The 21,471-nt window shown below is 44.3% G+C and overlaps 1 protein-coding gene across 3 annotated transcripts in view; it reads left to right on the plus strand.

Annotated features, from left to right (window-relative positions):
• The first annotated feature begins 1,989 nt into the window (after positions 1-1,989).
• The window catches only part of CD83 (CD83 molecule), a 47,239-nt gene continuing 27,757 nt past the window's right edge, over positions 1,990-21,471 (plus strand). For 2 of the 3 annotated variants that reach the window (XR_010376811.1, XR_010376810.1), the window contains exons 1-5: positions 1,990-3,321; positions 15,514-15,679; positions 18,187-18,262; positions 18,753-19,187; positions 21,365-21,452. The gene's annotated coding sequence lies outside the window, so the exon portion shown is untranslated. The remainder of the gene's footprint in view (positions 3,322-15,513; positions 15,680-18,186; positions 18,263-18,752; positions 19,188-21,364; positions 21,453-21,471) is intronic. The other variant, XR_010376812.1, reaches the window with a different exon arrangement.

The following is a 21,471-nucleotide window of genomic DNA, read 5'->3' on the forward strand; positions in this document are numbered from 1 at the left end:
TGCTCTTCTTCCAGATTCTTGGGAACGGCGCCCTCACCCCTCAAGCCTGTTGGGTCCGTCTCCTTGCTGTCTCCACAGTCTGCCTCTTCTGTCTTCCCCACTGCCCCTGGCTTGGTTCAGGCCCTCATTGCTGCTCACCCGCATTGCCACAACACCCTCCTCGGCCCCTTCCAGCCATCGTTGTCACAGTGATCGCTCTGCAGCCTTGCTCTTGGAAGCGTGGTTCTTGGACCAGCATCACCTGGGAGCTAATTAGAGATGCAGAATCGCAGGACCCATACTCCCCATCAGCGATGACCCAGTATGAAGACAGGCAGCATCATTAACCTGAAAAAAGAAATTTTCATATGACAAATAGATGAATGGATAAGTAAACTGTATGCATGTACGCAATGGAAACCTAGTCAGGAAACAACATGAGTGACTCAAAGCGTTATGCTGAGCGAAAGACCCAAGTCTCAAAAAATTACTCACAGTATGATTCCATTTATATAATGTTCTGGAAAAGACAAAATTGTAGGGGCAAAGTTCAGTGGCTGAGGGGGAGCTCTGACTACAAAGGGGCAGCGTGAGGGAATTTTGGGGGTGCTGAAATGCTCTGCGTTTGGATCGTGCTGGTGAGCGCACTTGTCAGTACATGTGTTAATACTCATGGACTGTACACCAAAGGAAGCCAAGTGGACTGTACGTAAATTTAAACATAAATAATAAATTAATTAATTAACAATGATAGAGATGAATTACAAACCATTGGATACAATCGGAAACCTTGAGATCATATTAATATAAAGCAGTAAACACAATGATCTTCTCCCAAACACTTACCAACTGCAGAGGGAGGAAGGTTAACTTTATGGCGGAGAAGGCCTGGCTGACCCATCTTAATGGTTGGTCAAAGTTCACTTCATCAGCGATGGGTGAAGCTGAATCATTTGCCATTGGACAAGATGCAATATTAAGGTCACAGACAAGGTGAACTTCATGAACGTGAGATGTCTGTAGTCACACAAGGTCCCATGCCTGGTTTAATGCTCTGCTGTCGCCATCTTGAAATTCTGAAGAATTTTTATTTTTAATCAATCAGTCAATTAATTAATTGAAGTACAATCAGTTACAATGTGTCAATTTCTGGTGTACAGCATAATGTCCCACTCATGCATATATATACATATATTCATTTTCATATTCTTTTTCATTAAAGGTTATTACAAGATACTGAATATAGTTCCCTGTGCTAGACAGATGAAATTTGTCTTTTTATCTATTTTTATACATAGTAGTTAACCTTTGCAAATCTCAAACTCCCAAATTTATCCCTTCCCACCCGCTTTCCTCTGGTTACCATAAAATTGTTTACTCTGTCTGTGATTCTGTTTCTGTTTTGTAGATGAGTTCATTAGTGTTCTCTTTTTCTTTTTTTTTTAGATGCCACATATGAGTGATACCATATGGTGTTTTTCTTTCTCTTTCTGGCTTACTTCACTTAGAATGACGATCTCCAGGTCCATCCATGTTGCTGCAAATGACATTATTTTATTCTTTTTATTGCTGAGTAGTATTCCAGTGTATAAATATACCACAACTTATTTATCCAGTCATCTGTCAGTGGGTATTTAGGTTGCTTCCATGTCTTGGCTATTATGTATAATGCTACTATGAACATTGGGGTGCATGTATTTTTTCAAATTAGAGTTCCCTCTGGATATATGCCCAGGAGCGGGATTGCTGTATCACATGGTAAGTCTATTTTTAGTTTTTTGAGGAATCTCTGTATTGTTTTCCATAATGGCTGCACCAAACTACATTCCTACGAGCAGTGTAGGAGGGTTCCCCTTTCTCCACATCCTCTCCAGCGTTTATTGTTCATGGACTTTTGAATGATGGCCATTCTGACTGGTGTAAGGTGATACCTCATTGTAGTTTTGATTTGCATTTCTCTGATAATTAGCAATATTGAGCATTTTTTCATGTACCTGTTGGCCATTTGTATGTCTTCATTGGAGAATTACTTGTTTAGGTCTTCTGCCCATTTTTGGATTGGGTTGTTTTAAGAATTTTTAAACAAGGGTACAGTCTTCTGTGCAGGGTCTTTTGGCTGTAACGGATGTTGTTGGGACAATTGGTGAAAGTTGAATGTGGTCTGAGGACTGAATCAGTGTTAACCTCCCCATCCGGCTGGTTGTGTCATGGTTGTGGGGGAGAACGTTCTTGTTGTAGGACTTCCACACTTAAAACATGTGAGGCTGGCAGGGCACTGTGTTGATAACTTACTTTCAAATAGTTCAGGAAAAGAGTCCTTTGTTTTCTTTTTTTGCAACATGTCATTAAGTTTGATATTGTTTCAAACAAGAAAGAGTGATGGGGGAGGGAGGAAAGAGTTAGGGGAGAGGAAGGGCCTCTCTAATAAGGTGACGTTTGACCAGAGACCTGAATGAAGTGAGGGAGAAGCTGGGCGTCTGGAGGAAGAGCATTCTAGGCAGAGGGAATAGAATGTGCAAAGGCTTTGAGGAGGGGCAAGTGGTGTTTAGCTAGGGGTCCAGTAAGGTTGCTGCCGAGTGATGGAGTGGGAAAGAGGCAAGTGATGGGTCAGGGTGGTAATGGGGACCACATCAAAGTCTAGGTAAGGGTTTGGGGTTTTGGAGGGTTTGCTCTGCAGGGGGTACGTAAACCCACTCCGTGTCAGAAGGGTTGCTCTGACTGCTGTGTGGAAGTAGTCTACAGAGCAGCAAGATTGTAAGCAAGGGGGCCAGTTGGGAGATGAGGAGGGTCATTCACTCTCTGGTGGCTATTTGGGCTGCAGAAACTTGCAGGAAGGCTTCAAAGAGCCACCAACTGGCCCCCCGAGCACAGAGCCCTGGGATGGCTCAGCCCCAGCAGCAGGGAAGCCATCTGACTGCTCCCGTCCCTTCTGCCCGTCTTCCCTTGGAGACCTGCCAAGATGTGTCCTGCCCAGAAGTTGCTCACCAAGGGGCAGCTCTGATCATGACTTGCCAAGAAGGTTGAGAAGCCAGCTGGTTGCATTTTTAATCTAATTTTTCTATTATTTGGCACAAGTGCTAAAATGTCCTTTTAAATTAATTATCATAGAACCAAAGACAGGCTTAGAGAGAAATATTGTAATTAGCAGATCCTGTCTCCTTACCTGGGGCTGCCTGACAACCACAGCACTCTTGTCCTGTGCAGAACCTCTGAATGAAAGGATCTTGAGGTTTTGTCTGGTCTCAACTGACAAAGAAATCAGTGCATTGAGCCATGAATTTTGGACCCCAAAGGACCTTGGTAAGGAATAACTCCAGTCTCCTCTTTCTCTGGACCCATAAGGTGAGTGACAATTTACAGCTTGATTAATTGTGTTGTGCCCCAAACTCGCTCTCAATAGTCATAAAGTCCCAGTGAGAGAAAGACCTGGACTTCCAAGGAGTTGGTCCAAGGAGTTGTGTTCAATTCCTCTGTCCCCTCCTTCCTTGTTGGAACCTCCAATGGTCTCAAGGCCATACCTAAAATTTCATGTCTCTTTTATGTTTGTGTAATGATGTTTGAATCTATTGTGTGATTTTTTTGAAACATAATATACATCTGGGATGTGATACTTAAAACACACATTACAAAAACCCCAAAACAGACTCTTGGTTGAAGATCAACATGTAAAAATGTTTCTCCTGTACCTGTAATAAACGGGTATCTATTTTAAAGTGCATTTCAAATGTGATCTTAAGCTTCTGAGATACTTAATCCCCCGTTTACAAAGCAGCGACCTGCACAATTAGAGGATGGTTTGCTCTAAGAAGGAGACAAAACCAGTGACCTTGGTAATGAGGCAGCCAGTTAGAGTTGAGTGATTTCCAGGTCAGGATCCAGGATAATGTACAGCCAAACAGGGTTCTTCCCACTAATTTTGTGGGCTTGATAATGACTGAACTGGTTCTTTTTCAGCCCATGGTGCCTGCTCTTAAGTTCACTGAGTACAGTGGTTTGGTTTCAAATTTTGTTGGAAGAGATTTATACCATTCAAAGGTTTAGATGGAAAATATGATCTTCCTTAGTAACTTTTAGAATTATAACTCTGGGGCAGATAAAGCCTTTAATTCTAAAAATGCGATAAAAATAGGCTATTACAAGATATTGAATAAAAGTTCCCTGTGTTATACAGAAGAAACTTGTTTTTTAAAATCTATTTTTATATATAGTGGCTAACATTTGCAATCTCAAACTCTAAAATTTATCCCTTCTCACCCCCTTTGGCCTGGTAATCATAAAATTGTTTACTATGTCTGTGAGTCCGTTTCTGTTTTGTAGATGAGTTCATAGTGTCCTTTTTCTTTTTCTTTTTTTTAAGATTCCACATATAAGCGATATCATATGGCGTTTTTCTGTCTTTTTCTGGCTTACTTCACTTAGAATGATAATCTCTAGGTCCAACCATATACTGCAATGGCATTATTTTATTCTTTTTTATGGCTGAGTAGTTACTCAATTCTTTCTGTAAACCTTTTTGCTTTCTAATGAATCTGCTTTAAAGAAGACCCTCAGCTGTGATGACTCCCTGATACAGCTCCGGGAGGTGTTCTGGAAATGTCATCATAATCCCATCAGTGATTTAAGGGAGTCCAGTGGTGAATTATTTTGTCCACTGTGGAATTTTTTTTTCCTATTTGAAGAATTTCCTACTCATTTTTGACTTATAAGTTTGTATTTCCATGTGTTTGACTGTTTCAAAGCAGGCTACATAAATCAACACAGGACCGAAAGGCTATGAACTTCCTGAGAAAGGCTCTCCCAAAGAGTGAATCCGTTCTGCTCCCGCCTGGCCCGGTGCATTCACGATGCCCCGCGGCCTGGGACAGCACTGTGCCTCAGGTCCTTTGAGGAAAGGCCACGGGAAATGCATGTGGCTCTGCCGTCACACAAGCCTGCACACATCTCCCAGGGGGCTCAGATATTGGAAAAAGAAAAGCTACTTCTTAAAAGCAAGTTTTGTTTGTATAATCAGCTCTCTTCCTTTCTCTTCCTTCATTCTGAAAAAGTTCACTACCCATCATTCTGAAGGCAACTTAGCCAAGACCTTACCACACCTCCTTGACACTTTCCTTTTTTGCTTTTAAACCACTTTTGACATTGTTTATCTGGTTCTACGTGTGTCTCTAGCCAAGGCTGTGTGTGTCCACTTCTTTGTGTGTCCTCTGTGTGCTTCTCTGTCCTCCTTTTCATCCTGCCCCTAAGTGGCCCTGCCCAGCTCTGCTCCCTGCTCCTTCAGAGCAACGCAAAGACTGTGGGTAACAATGATGACAGTGGTGGCTAACGCATACGTGGAGCTGACTATGTGTTAGGCAACTCATTCTCTTTATTTAAAAGAATTTTTTTTGGTAATGCTTATTTTGGCGGGGGGTAATTAGGTTTATTTATTTATTTTTTGCTTTTAAATTTTTTTAACAGAGGTACTGGGGATTGAATCTAGGACCTTGTGTATGCTAAGCGCACACTCTACCATGAGCTATACCCTCCCCCCATCCTCTTTATATAATTTAATTAATTTAATCCTGATAATAACCCTATGAAGTTGGAACTGTTAGCTCCATTTTACATATGAGGACACTGACATACAAACTCTTACAAATAAATCCAGGGGAATAAAATAAAGTAATCCTCAAGCACACTCTCTCAGTTCCACAGGCTTCAGTATATTTGTCTGTGTGTGTGTGTGTGTGCCGGTGTGTGTGTGTGTGTGTGTGTGTGTGTCTGTGTGTGTGTGTGTGTGTAGAAAGAGAGAAACAGAGCAGAGAGAGTAAATATAGAAGACAGAATTTGGACAAACCCCCATCAACTCTTATTCCATTGCATCCTTCATATAATGTCTTCATAAGCCTGTGGCTTTCTTTCCTTTCTTCCTCCAGCACAGTGGACCAGAAGAGACAACGGTGGTGACTGACTGTTAGGTAGCCTTGGCACCTGGTAATCACATAAAAACTGTCCTTGGTTCCTTGAGACTTGAAGCTAGGCAGGCTGTTGCCCAGTGACCCTCAGATCTCTGTGGTGCATTACTGCCACCTAGAGCTGATGTGTTGAAACACAGATTGTAGATACAGCAAAACAGAACAAAGCAAAACAAAAAGTAACCCCCAACCCTGTCTTACAGCGAGCTGTTTCCATCTGAGTTAAAGGCTTCATTTGGACACTCCCTCTCCCTCCAGGTTTGTAACTTTACTGGGCCTTGTTCAGCCTCTAGGAGCCGGGGCTCGTGTAAAGCCTCCAGCCCAGGTAGGCTTGAGGTCCACCGTGGTCCGACGTTCACACTCTTGACTTTTCGGCTCTGGGTCAGGGGGAGGGAGGCAGCCTCCAAGCTGTGGGCCAACCCCTGGCTGACTCTCCCACGCCAGGCCTGGTTGTGAGGAAGAGAGTTCATGAGCCTGATTGCGCAAACCAACCTGGCTTTTAGGAGGAGGAGGAGGGATGGGAGAACTACGGGGCAAGCAGCTGGGGAAGGAAGGAGGAAGGGAAGGGCAGCTTATGGAATTCCTTTGGAATTTAAAGACTTAGTTATCCCCATGATTCCTTATGAAAAGGGAAATTCTCATTATGACTCAGACACACCTACCCATTTCCCTAGTTCCATCTCTGTTACCAAAAAAAAAAAAAGAAAACCCAAAGGGATTTTTTAAAGCAAGGGGCCACATCCAGTGAACAAACTGGATGGTTGTTCCTTGTGGAGTTTTCAGGGGAGAAACCACAGAATCCTACTGAAACACCTCCCTGTTACCAAGGGGAAGGGTACCCCTTGTGCACACGACAAACCATGGAAAGCCCAGATGGGCCACATTAGCTCATCCCAGATCCTGGGAGCGGACGAAGTCTCATGTCCTACCTCTGAGCAGCCTCAGGAGCAAGTAAGGTATGCTTTGCTCCAGTCCCACGGCAGGTACCTTGAGGGCAAGGGCCAAGACTAGGGTGCAGAGGAACAGATAAAGTGTTTTTTGGTTGTTGAATGAGTGAATGAGAATAGTCACTAACCCCTAGACAGCATCTGTCTAACGCCAGGCACCGTTGCGAGTGTATGAATCTTCTCAATAATGTGTAAGATAAATGTTATCCTCATCCTCATTTGACAGATGAGGACACTGGCTCAGAGAGGCTAAGTAACTTGCCCAAGATCATCCATTTGGCATCCATTTGGCAACAAGCCAAGATTCGAATCCAGTCTGTGCTTTTCGCGGCTGGACATTCATGGGTGTTGGGCCCCAGACTAGCTGAGGCTAGAGATGGAGTGAGACACAGCTCCATCCTAACGTGGGCCACAGAGCCTCATGTCAGGGCCCAAGCCTGAACTATTTTGTATGAGATTAGAAGCTGTGGAAGAACAACAAAGGCAGACATTTATTTCCTGGAGAGCCTGGCAGGCCTGAAGGCCCACGGAGATGGCCCCCAGCATCCAGGGAGCCTGCACAGCCGGGAGTCTCTGCATCCCAGAAGCTGCGTGTCCTGGGACAGCTCTCCTGGTCTGTGCCATGCTCTCGGGTCCGCTGATCTGGCCTCCTGCACAAGAGTGCTCTCTGATTCTCCGGACCATCGGCCTCCAGTATCGACATAAAGTTTGCTGGAGTTTATTTCCTTGTGAAGACAAAGCCTGCAGGCAGGACCACCAGGTGGGGAGTCGTAGGCGCTGGAGACGTAGGCGCTGGTCCCAGTTCTGCCCTTACGTTGCTTTCTGGTCCTCACCCGGCCAGTCAGGATCTCTAAATGGCTGCGTGCGCTGGGACTGTGGTCTCTGAGAGCCTCACTTTCCTCCTTTAAAAATATGTTGGCATTGGCTCAGGGCTCTTCAAACTGGCCTTTCTGCTGCAGCGGAGGAAATCCGGTCAGCCAGCTGCAGAGCTCAGACTTCACTAAGGCTGGTTTTTCTTCAGCTCGTGCTTGAATGTGGATGTAGGAGGGACCCCCAGATGGGGCACTCTTGGCTGTCCTGCCATCAGCTCTGCGGGTCCCAACCCGCCCCAGATCAAGAGCAGCCAGGTACAAGTCGTGGGCTTACCACGTTTGACCCTGACTGGTTTTTCTAAGTTATTCTGTACATTTTTCAGCAGTGAAGCCAAACTGGGTCCTTCCTTCAGCTTTATTCCCGTTTCTTGCAAGGTAAGAGCTTTTGTACAATTGGACACATTTTGATTTTTCCTCAATGAGAATGTTAACCTCTTTTGTGTTATTTCTACAATAATTTGTAAACTTACTTATTTTTGCCTTTTAAAAAAAAACCTTTTTGAGTCAAATTTTTTTTTATACTGTGCTTATTTGTCAAAATAGATTCTCACCTAAGAAAAGTGAATGGATTCTCAGAGGACATTGTCTGGAAGCAATACCATCCGGTTGTATGGTACTTGAGCCATGTTTATGAGAAGGAACTATGGGTGGGGCCATGATGGTTTTGACCTCGACTGGTTTTTAAACCCTTACGGGCTGGGTTGAAAGGCCAGGGGTGACCCCGGCCGGGCTCTGGGCACCCCACCATCCAACCTGAGCACCTTCACTTTACCAGGGCTTGTGGGGAAGCTTCCTTTGGACGAAGGAATCCCAGGCTTTAAAGCATGGCAAGCCACCGGGTTAGACCTCTGGGAGGTCCCTCCTGGGTCTGCCTTTCTGTGACTGTGAGGAAATGGAAGGTGACATGTGCTTTTTGTTATGAAGGATGTGTAGAGACAAGTGCCTTGTCACCCTTTGCCAGCATGAAACCATCCCAGCGATTCCAGGCGCTCCACCTGCTCCCATCGGCTCCCTTACTCAGCGGCCTCTCAGAGGCTGTGCGGGCCCGGGCCTGCGGGCGGGAGGCCTGCCCTGGCCCGCTGCCCAGGTCCCTCGGCGAGGCTGCGGGACAGAAGTTCCCTGCCAGCCACACAAGGGGGTTTTCTGAGAGGGAGCTGCTTGCAGTACTTTGACATTTGAAAGCAAGGAGGGCCTTATTTAGGCTCATGCGAGTGGCTCTCTCAGCACCATTTCCTGCAAAGTCCTCTTTCAAGGACAGAGATCCTCAAACTGCATCAGGCCTGAGTTTGCCATATCAATACCCATTGTCTCAGGCCCTGAGTTTGTGGGGTTACAACAAAGTGAAGCATTATAATTTTTATCCCGTTCATCTTCCCCTGCAGTGTTAAACAAGATAATTAACTAAATGAGTTTTTAACTCTGTTTAAACATTTAAATCACCTGAGGCGGGGGGCCAGAAAACTGCTGATGCAGGGTGCCATCCCAGAGAGTTTGATTTTATTTTACTGCACCTTGGGGTGCAGCCTGAGGGTCAGTTTTAAAACTCCCTCTCCCCTGGGATTCTAACTGTGCAGGCGAGGTGGAAACCACTGGGCTAAAGGAAATGTTCTAAAAAGACCAGTAGGAAGGACACACACACACACACATACACAGATACACACAGACACTCATACCACACCCACACACATACGGACACACACCTACCCACTCACCCCCACCCTCACCCCCAACACACACATGCTGGATTTAATGTCTTGAAATGTGTTTGTTCAAAAATACCATTCGATAATTTCATTTCTCATTGTATAAAAGGTCACAGGGAGAATATTTGCTTCAGTGGAAAATGACTTCTGAATCGTGGGAGTGATCAATTTAAAGAGAACAGCTAAAGTCCAGGTCTCATTTATAAATGAGGTTTCTTCTACTTTCCCCCACAGTTTGTCCTGCATTTTAAGTCACATAATCAACTGTCACAAATGGGATCATATTTTCCTCCAGGGACCCTGCCCTAATTGTTGGTTGACTCTTGATTAAGGACCATGCATCGCATAAATCAGGGTAGCGGTCTTTCAGAAAAGCAGCTCTTCATTGGTTAAAATGCCCTTATTCTATATAGTGCAACCACCGTTCAAATCCAGCACAGGGGCGTGATGTATTGTACACATGGAGTGTAGCTGAGGTGGCTAAATGTCTATTAAATGAAGATGTGGCACAGAAAAATACACCCCCACTGTGCTATAAATTTAATCTGAGACTAAATAATGTCAGCTATGACAATTGCCTCCAAAGCTTGTTCGGGGAATTAAGATGGCGACAATGTGTGTGAAAGTGCTTATTGAAAATAGCAGTTGTAGCCAGTCCACTTTAGATGTCGACTGTCTGCTGGTCCCCCGACCTGGGTGCTGAACTGACCCCACTGCTTTTCCTTCTCACATTAATCCAGGCTTTAACTGTGAGGTTTTGAAGCACAGCCCCAAGAAAGAAGCTGTTCCTTGAAGCCCGTGTGTTAAGAAACAGAGATGTGATATTGATGCTCAGACCCACTTAAGGAGTAATTCTGTGCAGCTCTCCCCAGCGGTTTATGGGACAGTGCTGGAGATTTGCAAAATGGATTTCATTCGACTCATATTTTGGTTCTTAATCCCCCTTCGTGCCAAATTCTTCACATTTCCATTTGGTATTTCAGAACCTATTTAAATAAATCATGAGCGCTTAATGGAAAATCAAAATCAAATTAAATAAATGGGTTAACTGTTCAGCTGCTAGGTTTCACTTCAGCCACTACAGGGTTAGGGAAAACCGCAGAGCAATTTATAACTCCCCCGTCTGCTCAGGGAGAGAGCTCTGTATCAGCCATACCCTCCCTCCCGGGCTCACTTAACCCATCTCACATGACACGTGGAGAAACATCTGTTCTTTGACAAATACCTACATGAGAACCGTCCAAATCGCAAACCCGAATCAATGTCAAACGTCCATCCTGCTGCATTTTAACTAGAAATAGGAGATCTAGCAATGGAGAATTCATTGCATGTCATTAAAGTTTATTTACCAAGCTTAGTGCTCAGAAGGGAGTTAAATTCCTTAAAATGGGGAGAGTTGAAGAGAGAGTCTGAGGGTGAAGAAATGTGTTTCTCTGAACTCCTTCTCTCGAAGGCTGTCAGACGTCTTTATTCCTCCCTCGCCCCACCCCCCGCTTCACTAGCAGTACTGCTTTGCTATCTCTTGTGACCATTGCTGGACAAGTTTCCTGAAAAGGTGATATCCCCTCATTTTGTAAGGCTGTTTCCTTGCCCTTGTTTCGTCTGTCCATCTTCGCACCTCTTACTTTGACACGCTGAAGAGTGGTCTTAGTTGATGGTGTATTCGATTTTTCCAAATTTCAGTGGCTTATGAAAGCAAATATTAATTTCTCCATCATGGGACTTTAGGTCAGCTGAGGCTCAGCTGTGGTTCACCTGGACTTGACTGGATTCCCCTGGACTTGACTAGGCTTGGTTCCAAGTTCCAGGTCAGGTTCAAGTCTGCCCTGTATGTTTTTCAATTGGAGACCCAGGCTGGAGGAGCGATGGCCACCTGGGGCATCCTTCTCTCATGGAGGTGGCAGGAATGCCAGACAGGAAGTGGAAAGACACAGTGCCTCTTAGAGTCTCTTCTTCGTGGTGGCGAGCTAGCATGTGTGCCACTTTCCATTGGCCAAAGCATGCCATGCAGCCAAGCCCAAAGTCAAGGCGATGGGGAGGCAGAGCCCATCCTGGGGGGTGGGCAAGGAGCATGAACACTGACTGAAGAAAAATATAATCTACTCTAGGTGGGAGGGTGTGGAGTGCAGGGATCTCTCAATGGGTTCTTATGGAGAAAAATCAAATAGTTCTCCAACTTTTATTACACTATTAGGCTGTGCCTTTATTTTTAGTGCTCAAGGTGAGTGTGTCCACTTCTCAGGAGAAGGAAGGCAGACTGAAATATTATAACTAGTCAATAGCAATCGTGGAAAGACTTAGAGATTATTGTGACTACCACATGCACAGGCCCTTCATGTGTCATTCGTATCGTGAGTCCTCGTTTCAGGCTTTGCAAACAATACAACTTTTTGTGACTGCACTTAATTTCGATTTCAGTTTCTGTTTAGTGCTCCCATTCCAAAGAGCTGCAGAAACTTAATCTTAGTCATTTTGGGGTTGGGGCTGGTTGGCGGTGTGTGTGGTGGGTTGTCGCCTGTCAGCCCAGGATGCTCCCCCGCCTCCTCATTCACATGTGGCCTCCAGTCCGTGATGTGTGGGGCACCGCCTCATCTGGCTCGTTCTGATGAGGCCCCTTGGGTCCAGGTCCCCCTCGGCCACTTTTTTGCCTTTGTCTGGAGCACAGACAATACTGAGCTGTGATTTCATCCTTGACACAGCTCCTACTAAGCTCTGCTGTTTCCCCTCATGCTGGGCTCAAGGGACTTTGAGGTCATAGGGACTTGGGTCTTTAAAGCCCGCTGGGTTTCTACCCGCCGTCTTCCCTTTCTGGGCTTGGCCCCAGCTGGGCTGAGAAGAGGTCAGATGCAGGGCTCTTTCTGGAACCACACGGCAACGACGAACTCTGTTGATGCCTATCGCTTTCTCTCTTCTCTCAAGGATGGGATTTTACCTCGGTTCAGTTGGGTTGACCTGGCGTCAGAGCATCTTCCCAAATGTATTGTTCAGGGCATAGTTTTATGTTCTGTTACCTTCATCTTCATCCCAGTAGAGAGGTTGATGTTGAGGCAGACGAAGTCGCTGCCCAGCGTTGATGAAGTGGGGAAATGGGGAAAGGAGGATTTGTTGAGTTTTAAAGCTGGCACTCCCTCCACCAGGCTAGACTGGCTCTATAGACAAAGAAATGTTTCTGAGGGAAAAAGGGGGGTGGGAAAAATGGGGATCTTTTGGCATTTCAACTCTCATATGAAGACTGCGGTGACTTGTGTGGGACCAAGTCAAGGAGCATTGCTGTCTTCTGCTGGGTGGGGGGAGAAGGTCTTAGTTGTTGGGGCAAAGTGGAGATGGAGCATTTTCAGCTCTTGTTTCTAAGTTTGCAGGGCACAATCCAGGTGGAGAGAGTCCTAGAACTGGAGCCACAGGGGCCAAGGGGCTGGTGGGTCACACTGGACTCAGTGATTGATCAGGTTTGGAGTTTGGAAAACAGGCTTTAGTCTGTGTGCCAAAAAAACAAAGCTTACACATGGCATGGTTCCTCTGACTTTGGGAAAAGACCTGGTAAATGCAGACCGTGGTTCTACCTTCTCTGATTCCTGCTGCAAGTGGCATTTCTTCCATTTTGAGAGATTTTACTCCATTTCAAAGCACTAGGAAATAAGCTTTTGTGATTTGTGTTGAAAGCTGTATTCCTCCTTCCCTCCTTCCCTCCTTCTCTCTCTCTCTCTCTCTCACACACACACACACCCAGAGGGTCTCCACAAATGACTGACTTGGGGATGACACCACATTCTCTTTATTCTTTGTTAAAACCACATCTTTTCATTCTCTCTCACTCTTGGTTTCTGTCTCACTTGTCATGCTTCGTGGTGGTTTGCCCAAATATTATTCTTGCAAGATATTATCAGCAAGGAACAGGGAACAGAAAATCATATAAACATTCTTATTTTGTATACCTCTTCACCTTTTTCAACTTCTACACGTTTTGAAAGAAGTTGGAAGTTAGAACACTCTCTGAAGCATGACTTTTCCTGTTACTCAGCTTCCCCAAACCTCATGAAAGGAGAATAATAGGAATGTTGACTATTCATTCATGGGGAACACATGGGGGAGGGTCCGAGCTGCGTATCTGGCATGTCCCACTTGTGTGAAAATGTATACGTGAAAAACCTGTTGGAAGTAAATGTACCGGTGTGTTGATGGTGGTTATCTCTGGCTTGTGAGATTGTGGACACATTTGAATTTCTTCTTTATATCGTTCGGCTCGACGGCTCTTCTTTTTCACCAAACTTGCCTCCAAATGACTTTTTCTGTTTCCAAAACCACATGCATTCTCAAAGACAGAGATTTGCTGCTTTTAACAATATTTTTTAAAATGTACAGCAGGGTTTGAAGGAAATCACACACAAAAGAGATTTTCAGCACAGTTTAGAGCACTGGCAATTCCTTGGAATAATTGGATGAGGTGACTGATTTGAAGGAACAGCGTTCATTCTGTTATATAATTTGTGGTAGCATCTATGATGCTTTGATAGTTAGGTCCATAGATGGAAAGAAAAGATAGCCTTTTCTATTGTTCAGTTTTTTTAAAACCCCAGATCAATGTACCATGTGAATGTACTAATTCAACCAGTCATCTGGAAAATTCCTGTATATGAAAAGTAAATATGTACCTTAAAAAAAAACCCAGTTCATTGAATTCTTTTATATAAAGCAAATCTTTCTGCTTACGTAAATAGAAAGAGGAACTACACTGCATTTGAAACTAAATTGTGAAAAAAATGTGATTCTGAACAATTGTCCCTGCTTTCAAATATAGAACATGAAAATCAAAGATTATTTGCTCTCATACACAAAAGTATGTTTTATTAAGAAAATGAGACATATAGAACTGTAACATTGAGAGTGAATATTAACTTTTCACAGATTTTGCCTTGTAAGTGTTTTAATTAGGTAACTTCTTGAGCTCACGTTTATTTTTATTAATAGATTTTTGGATGGGAAAGGGAAAATTTTAACTCAATATCCTGTGGAATTGATAATTGAATATTATATTTATCAAAAGAAGACAAAATAGATGAAATTGAATGTTAATAGATCAGAAATATTTATCTGATTGACAAAAACTCAGTCACATTTTCCTTTCCAATGAACATTTCATGAATATTTGAATGCCTCCTGTGGTTACTGTGTGCATAGCCTTATGCTGGCCCCTGTATGTGCAGTAACAATGTGTTTCTGTTTTTGTTTTTGTTTTTTTTGTGGGGGAGGTAATTGGGTTATTTATTTATTTATTTATTTATTTATTTATTTACTTACTTAATGGCGGTACTGGGGATCGAACCTAGGAACTCATGCATGCTAGGCAGGCACTCTACTACTGAGTTATACCCTTCCCCCAACAATGCGTTTCTAAGTAACTATTGGAAGCCTTATTCTGACAAGGATGGGGGATAATGGTACAGAATATTTGTAATTAACAGGGTTTTATTGCCCGTACTATATTCATATGATCCCTGTTCTCCATGACTTCATAGTCTTATTGATAATGTTTCAAATATGCAATTATTAAATAATATATCAGGCTGAGTTCTAGAAAGTGTTCTATTGAATATAAACAAGTGCCAAAATATAGGACATAGAAAAGCAGGGTCTGGAGTGGTCAAGGTGTAGAGGATCTGAAGTTAACCAGGGAAGTTTTCATGAACGAGGTGGTCTTGAAGGGTGGTCCATGCAAGGATCAGGTAGTAACCTGGCTGTAGTTTGGATTAGACCTTGCAACATTCAGTTATGCTGTATAGCAAACAACTCCCTCCAGATCTCAGTGACTTGCATCAAAGACGTTTCTTTTTCTTTTTTTTTTTTTAACATTTTTTATTGACTTATAATCATTTTACAATGTTGTGTCAAATTCCAGTGTAGAGCACAATTTTTCAGTTATACCTGAACGTATATATTCATTGTCACATTTTTTTCTCTGTGAGCTACCATAAGATCTTGTATATATTTTCCTGTGCTGTACAGTATAATCTTGTTTATCTATTCTATAATTTTGAAAAAAGGCGTTTCTTTTTCTTGCTTACAGGTCTGTTGGGTGGCTGAGATTCAGCTGATCTTGGTTGGACTCAGCTGGGCATGGCTCCAAATTCCAAGTCCACTTTGGGCCTGCTTCCTAGATCTCTGTCTGGGACTGGCACCACCTGGGGCAGGGACTTCTCGTGGTTATGGCACAAGAGACCGACTCGAACCAGGCAAGCACATTTAAAGCCTCTGCTACATTATTTTCACTAACATTCTGTTGTCCAAAGCAAGTCCTGGGGACCTAGCCAATTAGCAATGGGGCGAGGAAGTACACTGCGTTGATTCTCATGAGAGAGACCACAAGTCACATGGCAGAGGTCACGGATATATAATTCCACACAACAGGGAAAGAGGGATGAGAGGGCAGCCATCATTCAATCTGCTGCAGTCACATATTTGAGGAAATAGCTGAAAAACTGCACACAGTACAGATAAGAACCCCAAGTGAAGAACACAGGTATAGATCATTGCGCTTAGCTGGCCTGAAATGAAAAGACATAAAGACATGATCTTTAAGATGTTGAGGTTTGTGACAGGACTAATGCTAACCAGTTCATCTTTCTGGACTAAAAAAATATATATATATATATGACCAAAGTTAAATCAGAACTTGAGTTGGAAGAAAATCTTCTCTATTTGGGGGCTAAAACAGTGGCAGAAATTACCGAAAGAGGTGAAGTGTCCGTTTCTGACTCTTCAAGGGAGAAAACTGCGTCTTGTCTCACAGAGGTGCCTGCAGAAGATGAACCCTTCAAGCATTTTTCGGTTCTATGTTTGTGATGTCAGTGTTACTTCCCCTCCCAAAATCCCCAGCAGTGGCCGAGTGTCAGAATGCCCCATGACAAGACCCATGACGGCCTTTGCGAGTTCTTCTTTTGGTCTCTGGTAGGAAGTGATGGAGGAGGAGTGAAAGGCTGGAGGTCTGCTTTGGGGCCACGTTCTTGGGATGGCTAATTGATGTCAGGTTGCCGCCCCAGGGAGCCTGGTTGCCAACCCCTGGCAGCCTCCCTGTGCTAAAGCGTATTGTGTGGGGGACCACAGATGCCTGGACCACAGACTGGGCTTCAAACATAAACCAGATTCTACTTTGAAAGTCTGCATTCAGATCTTAGGACTCTCAGACGTAATGCAAGTGGAACTAAATGTTATTGAACCTCCATGTGCAGCCAGGGATGGTACCAGCGACCTTGCAGGGCTGTTGGGCAGATTAAATGAGAAAATATATGCAAAGATCCCAGCACATAGTCAGTATTAAATAATCAGTAGCTTTTTTTTTTTTACAGCACCAAAAACATCCTGTTATTTGGAAACAATTGGATGATTTTTTTTTTTCTTTTTAAAATTTAGTTCGGTGGTATACAGATACTGCTAGCTTCAAGCAGGAAATTACCACTTGCAGGCTGACGCTCTGGGAAAAGTTTCTCAGATGCTCCCAGCTAGGGAAGTCTGGTTAAGAAACCCTTCCCAAGAAATGTTTTGTTTTGTTTATTTTAGAATTTTTTTTTTCCTTTTTTGGGGGCAGAGAGGAAAGTAATTAGGTTTGTTTGTTTGTTTATTTATTTATTTATTTATTTATTTATTTATTTATTTATTTATTTATTTATTATTATTTTTTTAATGGAGGTACTGGGGATTGACCCCAGGACCTCGTGCATGCTAAACACAAGCTCTACCACTGAGTTATACCTTCCCCCCACCAAGAAATCTTTATTGAAAGGCAACATTATCTGGCCTTGGGCCCCACTGCAGAGGGGTAGCAGGTGATGTGCACAGGTCTCCTTGAATCTCATTGGTTTCCAGATCCCCAGACATGCACTTGACCTGACTGCCTGGTAGTTTGCTCCAGGGTGAAGGCAGTGTCTTATCCAGGGTTGTGGGGTCCATAGTGTTAAGTATAATGGATTATAAACTCCAGGCACTCAGTTAATGAATGTTTGCTGAATGACTGTATACATCCATAACCCATATCCCCAGTGCACGTGTACCATCTACATCAGCTCAGCACTGCACTGAATTTCAAATTGTGGGCTAAAAACCTACATATAGTCTATGATTATACCTTAGGTTATAGGAGGCGTTCTGTCTTCTAAGACCCTCACATCAGCTGAGTTTGAGAACCAGGACCCCGTGTTGAATTAGCTCCATGATGAACAACACTGGCAGCAAAGGTTTAATTAAGCTTCAATAGACCTCTCACCAAATTTCCTGAGAACTTTTATTTCCTCTGTCAAAGGATAAAACTAGACTCAGGGGAACTTCCCCAGAAGAGGCCAAACCTGGTGGCCTCTTGTGGGTTCCACATGGGAACCCACCAGGATGTCACCCAGCCTTTGTCAAGTTCCGCCTGATTTCCTGTCCCCCAGCCAGCTGTGCCTGTTCACGCTACCGGGAGACCTGGCCCTGACCTGGACTTGGGCCGTCAGCATCACTGGTTCCCCTGCCAGGTACACAGAGGCTGGATTTCTTGCCTCTGAACTTGTTTCCCTCCGTCCTTGACCCTGTTCCTACACTGACTACCCACCACAACGCCCCCCAAGCTCACCACAAGTGCACCTGCCAGTCCCCCTGAATAGGTAGCCTAGAGTTTGTATCTCAACCCACAGAACTTGAACTTGAGTCCTAATTCTCATTCTGTCTCTTTAATCCATGAACTTCCTGTTGACATTTGCATTTCCAGTTATGCCCATAAATTCAGACGCCTCCTGGCTCCAAGCAGATCACATCATGAGTGGAGCTGGTGAGCAGCGTGGGAGGTAGGTGAGAATGGCAGGGGCCTCTCTGCTAATCCTTTGCTTCCCCACCTGGGAGGACACACAGTGCAGAGCAAGAGTTCTCTGCCCCGAGACAAATAGCAGAGTGAGATGCTGAGTGGCTACCGGCATCCACCCCAGTTCAGCTGTAGAGCGGGGGGTTGCAGGGGGTGAGGGAGGCAGGAACCGGAGGGCAGATGAGCCTCACGTGGCTGGACAAAGGGGGTGTATATGTCACAGTTCTGGCCAGTGTCCCCAGGTCTTGCTCCATTATTTTCAAAAGAAAGCAAACATCTGGATTTTTATGTGAAATACCCTGATTTTCAGCACTGGCTGGTTTATTTTCAAAACTCTGTGCTGGCCAAGTAAAACCGCCTGTGAGCTGGGTTCAGGCTGTGGGCTACTGGTTGGAGGACTGGCTCCCTGAGGCCCCTCCCAAGCGTCAGTCTGATTCCTTGGAGTGTCATTTTGATCCACCTTTCCCGTGTAAAAGGTCACACGGAGGAGCAGAAGAGCCAGGGTCTGAACCTGCATCTTTCAACTCCACGTCCATGGGTCTGGCTGCCGCAGTGAGTGACTTCCCAGCCAATGAGTTTCTCAACACGCATCCCGATGTGCTTGGGCCTGGGATGAAGGGCCTTCATCCAGCTCTCATAAACGCTGTGTCCACCAGACCCCAAAGGTCTGTCTGGGCTGACGAGGTTCAGGGCTGTCCAATGATGCTCTCCCAACACAGCGGGAGCCTGGGTGGCCTCGCACGATGGCCTCGAACATCTCCTGTCTCGGCCTGCAGGTGTGCGGGTGGGCCTGCCAGGGCCAGCAGAAGTGGCCTGGAGCACCACAGGCCGGGGATGCAGGACGCTGAGCTCTCCTCCTGTGGCCTTCCCTTCCACCTTGGATGTGACCGTCCCTCGGATTTCTCCCTCAGGTGAGCCTGGGGCGAAGGCCACCTACCACACTGACCCTGTCATCTGAACTTGGACCCAGACGGTCTGAGTGTTAGCACCGCCTTTGCGCTAATCTCCCAGCGTGACTTTGGGCCTCTTTCTTCACCTCATTGAGCCTTAGAGTCCACACCTGCAAAATAACAGGCTCCACCAGTGTATCTGTTGAGACTCTGAGTGCAGTGACAGAAAACCCAACTCAAGCAGGCAAAGGCAAAGTCTTGAAATGATGGTTGACGTCATTAAATAAAAATAGCAGGGCTTTGAGCAGTATTTCCGTAAATTGGTCTCGGACCTCTCAGCTCCGCTCTCCTCCATTTTGGCTTCCTTTCAAGGTGAATACCGGGCACCCCAGGTCTAAAACTTCCTGGATTCAAGCACAGTGAAAAAGAGGAAGGCAGCCTCTCTCTGCATGGCAGCAGCTAAAGAAATATGGTGTGTCACTGGCGCAGTCTGTGTTGGGTGCCCTACTCTGGGCCGGCCCCTCTGGCCAGACAAATGCAGTGCACAGAATTGTGTCGCGCGCTCACCTCACTCGAAACACCCGTGGGCTGAGCCCGTGGGAGGAAGTCAGGGTGTGGCCAGCCTGGCAAAGCGGTACTGGGTATTAAACTTTATTATCAGTTTAATTTTGTTTTTGATATGTACAACACTGAAATGCTACCCAAACTTAAAACCATACAGAAAGGAAGGCTCAGAGAAGCACCCCCCTGTGCACCCCATAGGAAACCAACTACCTTCTTTTTCGATTTGTTCTTCCGGTGCTGCTTTTGGGAAAGAGAAGCAGATATAAGCAAAGCTTATAATTTCCCTTCTTTCTTCTACCAAAGATAGCAGATGATATATGCTCTTTTGCACTTTGTCTTTTCACTTAAATGTAGCTCCTGGAAATCATTCCAAATCGATTCACAGAGCTCTTCCTCATATTTTTTTTAATGTCTAAGTACCTCATTGCATGTGCGTGTGCCATATTTTATTCAACTGATCTCCTGTGCTTGGGCATTTAGGTAGTTTCCCGTATTTTGCAACTGTAAATTATGCTGCAATGAGTATCTGTATTTTTATATTGCTGGAGGTACATATTTGGGATACGTTTCTAGATGAGGAATAGCTGCGGAGAAGGGTAAATGCATACATGGCTTTATTAGATATTGCCAAGTTCCACTCCATAGAGGGGGTCCCATATCACGTGCCCATCAGCAGTGTTCCTGAGGACCTGTTTCTCTAGTCTCACCAACAGAGGGTATTGTTAAAGCTTTGAGAAAAAAAATTGTTTTCCAATCTGATGGGTTAAAAAAAAGCAATGTGGACTTAATTTGCATTTTTTATTGAGTGAAATACACATTTTCATGTGTAAGGACCAATTTTATATTTCTTTTAATGAACTGTCTGTTCATGTCTTTTGTCCTCTTTTCTAATGGATTTCTGGTCTCTCTTAATTTTTAAAATATTAGATATGGGTTCTTTCTGAGCCATGCTACAAATATTTTTCTGTCAGTTTTCATTTGTGTTTTGACAATGCGAAAGCTTTTTTTGGTAGTCAAATTTACCAATTTCTCCATTCTAGCATATAGAGTTTTAGTCATATTGAAAAAAATCTTTTCCTACTTAGGTTACATCAGAGTCCATCCATGTTTTCTTCCTAGTATTTATGCAATTTCATTTTGCATCCAGATCTTTGATTCGTTTGGCAATTCTTCTTGTATATAGTGCAAGAAATAGATCTAAATTAACTTTTAAATACAGCTGGCCCAACACCAGGAAACCCCAGTGATTTCGGGGTATCTCCTTCATCATAACCTAGATTTCTTTAAGTATTTGCGCCTATTTGTTGACTTTCCATTTTATTCCACTGGTCTGTTGGTCTTTTTAGACTTTGATATCACACTGTTTGGATTACAGAGGTTTCACAGTACATATTAATATCTTGTAGGACCATTCCTCTTTCATAGAAGATTGTTTTTAAACAAGAGGAATTCTTACAGAGTATTTGTAGGGTGAGGGAAATGACCGAGTAGAGAGGTGAGTCAGGAGAGAGGCGGCAATAGTGATGCCCTCGATTAGGCACAAGTGGAGAATTCTGAAAGGAGCCAGAGAATCCAGATGCGGAAGTTGATAGATTTGTTGGTGAGAAGAATGCTCTTCTGACTTAATTTTCCAGTGAAATAAGAACCAAGGTCATCGGCCAAGTGTGGAGAGAGGGCAGAAGAAGAGGGAATCACTCGGACAATGCTAAGGGCCCACCTGAGGTTTGTGGTCATAAATAGA

This window comes from Camelus dromedarius, chromosome 19, assembly GCF_036321535.1.
Source record: "Camelus dromedarius isolate mCamDro1 chromosome 19, mCamDro1.pat, whole genome shotgun sequence".
Lineage (NCBI taxonomy): Eukaryota > Metazoa > Chordata > Mammalia > Artiodactyla > Camelidae > Camelus > Camelus dromedarius.